The sequence below is a fragment of the Polypterus senegalus genome, chromosome 3 (assembly GCF_016835505.1).
Source record: "Polypterus senegalus isolate Bchr_013 chromosome 3, ASM1683550v1, whole genome shotgun sequence".
NCBI classification, from domain to species: domain Eukaryota; kingdom Metazoa; phylum Chordata; class Cladistia; order Polypteriformes; family Polypteridae; genus Polypterus; species Polypterus senegalus.
This window is the reverse complement of record NC_053156.1, coordinates 272544337-272552975: the sequence shown is the minus strand read 5'-3', so window position 1 is coordinate 272552975 and position 8639 is coordinate 272544337.

Here is an 8639-nt window from a genome sequence, read left to right as displayed (position 1 = left end):
AGTAACAAAGACTGTTGAAAAGTTCAATATGGCGGCCGACAGTGGCATCATACCACCAAAATAAGTACGCACATTGGTTTCAGTTAGTGCAGGGAAGCCGCCTACCAAATTTCTAGAAGATGGGGCCATAAATAAGAAAGTTCAACATGGCGGACGTTGTTGACCGTTATGACCATTACGCGTAGAATTTCAAAATGAAACCTGCTTAACTTTTGTAAGTAAGCTGTAAGGAATGAGCCTTGCAAGTTTCAGCCTTCTACCTATACGGGAAGTTGGAGAATTAGTGATGTTGGAAAATTCAATGTGGCGGCTGACAGTGGCGTCATACCACCGAAATAAGTATGTACATTGGTTTCGGTTAGCTAAAGGGAAGCCGCCTACCTAATTTCGTGAAGATAGGGCCATGAATAAGAAAGTTCAATATGGCGGACATTGACGACTGTTATGACCGTTACGCGTAGAATTTCAAAATGAAACCTGCTTAATTGTTGTAAGCAAGCTGTAAGGAATGGGCCTGCCAAATTTCAGCCTTCTACCTACACGGGAAGTTGGAGAGTTAGTGACGTTTGGAAAATTCAATATGGCGGCCGACAATGACGTCATACCACCGAAATAAGTACGTACATCGGTTTTGGCTAGCGCCGGGAAGCCACCTATTAAATTTCGTGAAGATGGGGTCAGCCTTCTACCTACACGGGAAGTTTGAAAATTGGTGACGTTGGAAAATTCAATATGGCGGCCGACACTGGCATCATACCTCCGAAATAAGTACGTACATTGGTTTTGGTTAGCGCAGGGAAGCCGCCTACCAAATTTCGTGAAGATGGGGCCATAAATAAAAAAGGTCAACATGGCGGACGTTGTCGACCGTTATCGACCGTTATGACCGTTACGTGTAGAATTTCGAAATGAAACTCATTTCAGCCTTCTACCTACACGGGAAGTTGGAGAATTAGTGATAAGTGAGTGAGTCAGTCAGTCAGTGAGTCAGTGAGGGCTTTGCCTTTTATTAGTATAGATAATTTTAAAATTTGATTAGCATAACATGGTCAGAACTTTGTGTATAAGCAAATGTGTAAGAGAAAAATATTTTTAGATATATTTTTTATATGCCCATTGATACTTAGTATGAGGTGGCAAGTTACCTTTAAGGATCAATGATTTATATAATTTGAAGCTAATCAAAATCTCATCTAACACATCATGAAATGTCTGTTTGTGATTACATTAACTCACTATCATTGCAGAAGTATTCTGTCATTACTGGTTAATGCCAGTGTAGTTTAAATATTCTTTGTCATTGATTGTAATGTTATAACATATAATATAGAGATTAACATTTAGGGACATTTATTATTTGAGAAGAATAAAGGTAAACTTATGGGATGGTATATATACAGTAACTAGTATTTTGGGAGTAAGGGACACTTACTGTAGGTCAGAACACCCACAACCTTTAGAATAGAATGATAAAGTTTAGGGTAACATGTTTATGGCGATACAGGCCAAATGATTAATATTATGCCTTATTAAGCATAAGTATTATAAAGTAATAATTTGGCCCATAGGAGATGGAATGTCTTATACATGTAGTGGTGGATGTGCAGTTTGTGAATTGAAAAGCTGGTGACAGATAATTTTAACCTTTAATGAAAAGCTTGGGTATAACCCTTGCAATTTAAATGTGACCTCATTTTGGATAGTGGTGCTAACATCCTCTGAAGGGAGGATTGACACCTACTGTCAACAAAATAACTGTGTTAATATGATAGAGGTATTTCAAGTTTAAGACCACAGCTAGGTGTACATTTGGGCAACTTTATGGATGAAAGCATTAGGATGTGAGCATGGTGATGTGTATAAGTACTTTATCTCTGGTCATTTTTGAGTACGTCAGTAGCAACATAAAACTGGGAACTTTTGAGTTTTTAAGATAAATATCTGTGCTCCCTGTGTTGCCACCAACAGTATTATTAAAAGGTTTGATTGCACATGTACATACAGAGCTAGGTACATTAACTAATTTCTTTGGAAGAAGAGAAACTGTGACATGGACTCACCAAATTTAGAAGTTAGATGATTATGTGATAATTCTGACATTATGTATTTAGTGTAAACCAATCTTATAAAACAAAGACCGGCACACTTAGGATTAGCTTCATCTGAAACTAGGAACATGGGGAGCTATGTTTTCCAAAGCAGAAATTATTTTCTTGATTGCATCGTTGTGTCCTTGAATGGTATTTTGATGCCTATGGCCAGTTTTCAGATCAGTTGTTGCCAGAACTCCTGTCAAACAGATGAATATCCAAGTTATTAAACCACAAACATCTGTAGCTTCTGATTTTGATTTTCTTCTTGATGACATTTTGGTAAACAAGGTGGCAAACTAAAGGCTTACTGGGTGAAGTGCTGGTAACTGCTCCCCAGGTAGAGGACCCTCTACAGTGCACAAAGTACCTAGGTCGAAGCAAATGTTGCAACATTCTTAACTGGAAAATCTACACATAGTTGGAAAAGCCACTGGACCAGGTACACTGGATCAAGAACATTGGTCTTTGTCATTATTTGCTGATGTTTTATAATGTTGTTTTTCGATTTAATCTTATATTTTATATCTATATTATTGAATGTATACTATAGTGTTATATAACCTGTACTTATCATACTTTTCATTACTGTACACCTAAGATACAGAGAGATATAGTGCCTCCTTCAATTCAGCCGGCCAGGGGTCTTTTACTACACTCTAGTCTATGAAAGGGAGGAGATGTTATTGCTTCTGTGTCACCGGGAGGGGAGAATGGTGAGCTAGGAGTTATGAAGACTGATGGTAGTCTTGGGTTCAAGACTTTAAAGAACATTGAAAACTGGCTCCCCTTATTACCTTCTGGATTGTAAATTAGTTGGGGTTTTAGTGAACCCCAAAAGTGGGGAAATGTAGAAAAGTATATTCTCGCTTTTACTTTTATATTAAGGGTTAAACCATAAAAAAGCCCACACCTGCATATTTTATTAGTTTTCTCTTTGCAGCTGCAAACCACCAGTATCTTGCTGCTAAGCTTAAATAAACTTTAGTCAAGAACACTGTGTACTTTGAGACAGCTAAAAACTTCTGAAAACTTCAACCTTGACAGATGCTTGGATGTTAAGTAACATTCATTTGAGCAGCATGGTATCTTATATGTGGGTCCTCTTGATTTTGACTTAAGTTGTGTACTTGATTAATAAATAAGTTTCAAACACTTGCACAGGGTATGAAGTGATGATGGCAGTTTCGGTCAAGTGATGGACATTAGATAACGGTGTGTTTGAAAATTAGGTAATGATGGGAAGAGCCAGAAGGAGGAGAGTATTTTGCATAAGTGATAAAAATTGCAATAAATGTAAGCTGGCTGAATTTGCTAATTGCTCATTTCACTTGATTTGAGTCTGTGTATGCATTACACAATAAAGCTTGATTCTGCTGCCTTCCTGAGACTCTGTGTGCCTTCTTGAGAAAAGTTGGAGCTGCCATGACATCTGCCACAACGCAGCCAGAATCTTAACTGGAAAAACTAAATCTGACCACATCCCACCAGTTTTATTGTTACACTGGTTACCTGTGTTGCTCAGACTTGACTTTAAAATACTACTTTTGGTGTATAAAGTCTTAAATAATCTTGCCCTGTCCTATATTTTGGAATGCATGTCCCCCTACACTGCAAGTTGTAACCTTAGATCTTTGAATGGAAGTCTGCTTATAATCCCAAGAGCCAAACTTACTGGTGAGGCGACCTTTTGCTGTTATGCTCCCAAAATCTGGAATACTTTACCAATGAAGATGCACCTAGCTAATACTGTGGAACATTTAAAGAAACTGCTAAAACCCCATTATTTTAATTTGTGTTCCTGACTGAGGCACTGTGCAGCTACATGTTATATTGGAATGAAGGCAGGTGCCCCAGCTGTCCACGAGAACTACTGCATCAAATTCTGGGACGAATCCTGGAAACAATGAGGAATGATTTAAGCACATTTATATAAGGTAGAATGCCCAGTGGGGGCTATGCGGTCTTTTGGCTTTGGAGCCCCTGCAATTTTTTTTGTTTTTTCTGTCCTCCCACCATCTGACCTCACCTTTTGCCTTTGTAACTTATTCTTTAATATTATTACCTAATCTTATTTGTTTTTCATTTGATATTTTTTCATTTTAACTTTTTTTTTGTTGTCTTGCAAAGTGCTTTGGGCTACATTGTCTGTATGAAAATGTGTTATATTAATAAATGTTGCTGTTATTATATTATTCATTGGTCTGCATTGTAAACCAAAAATCTTTCTTGAAAAATCATTAATGCACCCACTTATCATTATGCTGTAAGGCTTTAATTTATCATATCCATCTACATGCTAAATGTAGTTTGGACCCAGTGAGTGGTGTACTCTTTGGACAACTCTTCTTGTTCTCCAAACTGAATTTGCGCACAGATTCATTGCAAATAACAAATTGATGACATTATGTGACCTAACACACAGTTTATATTTCTGCAGTAATACCTGATTCTTCATTCTATATCCAAGTAGCTGACCGGGTGATTTTATCTTGATGTCCATGGCCAAGCACACTTGACTTATACTGGAGTAATTTCGATGGTTTGATAGTCCCAGTTCCAGCAGGTGCATTTTCAAGCGGGGTCATTTTTGCTAAATCGCTTGTAATTCGACCTCTCCAAATTAGAATCATTGCTGTTATTGAACTATCTGGAGTATAAACACATGTTTGGTCTCTTTGTAAAGGTAACATTCTCTAGTTTCACCCTTAGTAGTCAGAATCACTGTAGGTGTGACTGATCAAAAGTTATGCACATTAGAACTCACAAAAAAAAAATTTTTTTGTTCTCGCCTAAGTTTTTTTATGAAAATAAAGGAAAATAAAGCTGCAGTAGGTAGGTGGGGACAGAAACACACTATGTACCAACAGAATAACTTGTTGACTACTCACATTTCAAATTTGAAAAGAATACCTGTAAAAATGACATTTTTTACACCAGTTTTTATGTGGGCATGCCCAGGGCTTTTTAGAGGGACCATTATCCACATTTTGGAACGTATGGAAAAAGTGTAATAACTTTTGAATGCTTCAACCCACATATATCAATGAGGGCTCTACTGAAAGCTTACACCTAAAGGAATCTATATCTACACACAGTGTCACTCTATTAGTTATAAAAATAATAAAAACAATAAAAAATACACATTTCTATGTAAAAATAGTCAATACAAGTCTTATGGGCCAAAAATATATTTATATTTTTATTTTTTACTTTTTTTATAAAATGCACACAAACTATATACATTTCTTTTACAAACTGTTACAACACAGCTCAGCGTTTTTCCATGTGCCACTTGATGGCAGCAATCACTAGCAAGCAGAAAGCACAAGGCGTGGCACATGTCGCTCTCTGCCATTAGACGTCTCCTGGGCGGTTGAATACTTTCACGCGCGTACATGCATCTATTATTTAATCGAGTGTATTTACGTTTAAACTTCTACTTTTATTCATATTTAAAATGCGAAAAACTTGGCAAATCACAATAAACAACCACGCACCAACTCTGCAGACTGGCACAAATGCCACCTTCGCAGCTCGATCGTTTGTTTACAAGTTAGTATGGCAAGTTACATATCAAAATGCTCGGCTGCTCATTGGCTGTAAGTTTTGAGTGTCAGTCACAGTGTCCAATCAAACTGGTAGATTCTACCAGGGTTTGGAGTTTTACGTCATCGTTCAGCTGTCTGTGACACTCGTTGGCTATATGAGGTGCCAGTCAACCCCAGACCCGTCGTAATTGGCCAACTTAGGTGTCGATCAGAAGCTAACACTTCCGTGTTACATGCGGTAGCATGGTTATTGCCGACAGAAACAAATTACGTCTGATATGATCAATAGAAATGAAAAAATGACGTAGCTAGTCTCAAGTTATGAAACGTTTTCTGGAGTTTTTGTCCCTTTGAGGATATATCGTGTGTTTTGGACCTAATCGTTTTACTGGATTATATTCGCTGGAGCCTTACGGACAGAATGGGATCAATACTGCTCGGAAATATTGATGTTTGACTTGCAGGGGGTCTTCAAAGGTAGGGAAAGTCAACTCTTAAAAGTATGTACTTCTCTGTAATAAAGGCTTTAGTGTCAGTGCTGTGGTTGTTGTGTGTCAAAATGGTTTATATCATCGGTAAGACGAGACTTTGAAGTTTCATTTGATGGGTAGTATGTCGAGATGCATGGCAGATGGGCATGCACACATTACTGTAACGTTTTTAAAACGCTGTTATGTCCCGGGACCGGTACGTGTGCGCGTTAAGGGGTTAATACTAGAATTACCAGAGCCTATGAAAACACTCGTAGATCCGTCCCACCTTAAAATGCTTCGCACTTCTCCATCAGTGTCTTTTGTCCTTTAAATGTGTTGATAAGCAGCAAACAGCAAGCAGCCTGCTATCACATCCCCCACCCTGCACAGATTTTTCAGCTCAAGTCTGTTTACCTGCATGTCAGTTGCTTAGAGTTGTATAGAGTGAGAAGTCAAGCAAAATGACACCTTTTATAAATACTAGATCGTTATTTGGAACACTTGCATTTCATATGTGTTCCGTTTCTACAGTAATCTGTGTAGACACATTACTAAAACAGAAACATGTTCATGTTTTAGTAATAAATTGGATGTTACAAAATGTAGGCATAAACTATAGAATGTGTGAAACCTGAAGTCCAAAGATCAAATAAACATTTCACAAAAGGTTCAACAATGATACAACAGCTTCCATGGCGTAACGGTAAGATTTTCTGACTTGTAATCAAGAGGCCACCGGTTCAATCCCCACTACCTCCTATGTTTGCCGTTTTCAGTAGTGTGCTGCTCTTATTGTTAATATTATACGGTACACACATACATTTGGTTTGCGTCTGTAACAGACCGTGTACTTTTATAGTACTGTACTTGTAAAAGTTACCTTTTTTTTCACTTTTATTCTCTCACGATCACGATACATACTACCATCCTAGGGATCTGACATCTGACACAAAGAACAGCGTCAAATGGGGTGTGAATTTACGCTCGCGCTGTTACTTTGAGTCAGATCAGGAGAGGCAGGCAGGCGGGCTGGTCTGAAGGAGATGAATGTTTTGCAAATAAACCTTTGCAATCTCCACATGGGACGTGTACAGTATATTATATACAATATAAAATATAGAGTATATTCTGTATATCATTTTTAAATGTAATCAGTTTACATTTTAGTCCATTACATAGATTTCTCTTCCCAGTATGCTTGCAGTGATTTCGTTTTCAAATTTGCATTTCCAGTGTGGACATTTCTGTTTTCAAAATGCTATTTCCGTCGTGAAGTTCACTTTTGTTTCAGTTTTTGTTGATTTCATGCTGTGGCCTCTTAATGTTAATTTCATGCAGTTGTTCTGTAATGATGATTTCATAGCTTTTTATTGTTAATTTCACACTCTTTTTAATTAATGGTGTCAGTTTTTCTTAATTTCATGCTCTCACTTTCTGTTAATTTCACACTATCACTTTTTATTTAATTCCATGATCTCACTTTTTATTGTTAGTTTGCATATTGCCCTTCATTTTGTCCTGCTTCCTGTGTCCTATTGTTACGATTGCAAATGATTAGCAAAACATATCAGTTAATTTTCCTAAGAAGCATATTCTTGTATATCCCTGTGTCTTCCAGGATTGTCATAAGCCAAACCGAGTTTGTAAGACACAAAGTAGGGGATAACTTAACCGGGCTTGCTCACTTGCTCCCACAGTCATCTGTACCGGGCCATTTCTGGGTGAACATGTAACTTGACAGCAGGGCTTTAGAATGTGGGAGAAACAATAGTTTCTGGAGGAATACTGTGGAAATTTGTGGTAGGGGTGGATATTACTCTCTTCAGTTAGGCGTTTAGTGGCAGGCAGGTCCTCCTCTTCAAAAGGACACTTAATTGATTGGATGATATATTTGGCATATCTACTATTAACCAACATTTGGCCAGTTTGCTCTTTCAATTTGTAATCTCATAATCAGAAATGTTAACCAAATATGAGCAAAAATGCTTCTTGAAGCTGCAGATGAAAGAGTCGCCTAAAAAGACATTAACGTTAAGCTTGTGCTCATAAAGTGGATTAAATGATAGTGGACAATAATCCAATCAGCAGAGGCTTCACCTTTATTAAATACTAGGTTGTAACGATTTTTTTTTTCCGCTACACTTTACTAAGTTTAACTGAAGATTGCAGGACAACCTCTTCCCACAGTGCCGAAAGGTGATTTATAATAATAAAACGATATTAACAAACCCACACAGAGAAAAAAAAAATGCAAAAACAGAAAACTATAATTACTCTTTTAAAACACCCCCACTTCCAATATATACTATGATCACAAAGCATGAAATTATATTTCCAAGACTTTCCCCTCCATCCTTTTGATTTAGTGTTTTTCTTGTTTTACTATTTCTCCATAGTCCAGTTCATCAGGCATGCCAATCCCAGAATAAAAAGATTTACCGCTCACACTGTTTTCATTTCTTTTCCTGGTATCCTCAGTGAATCCGGAAACTTCGAGGTGGCCACCCCAGACTGCAGTTGACTTG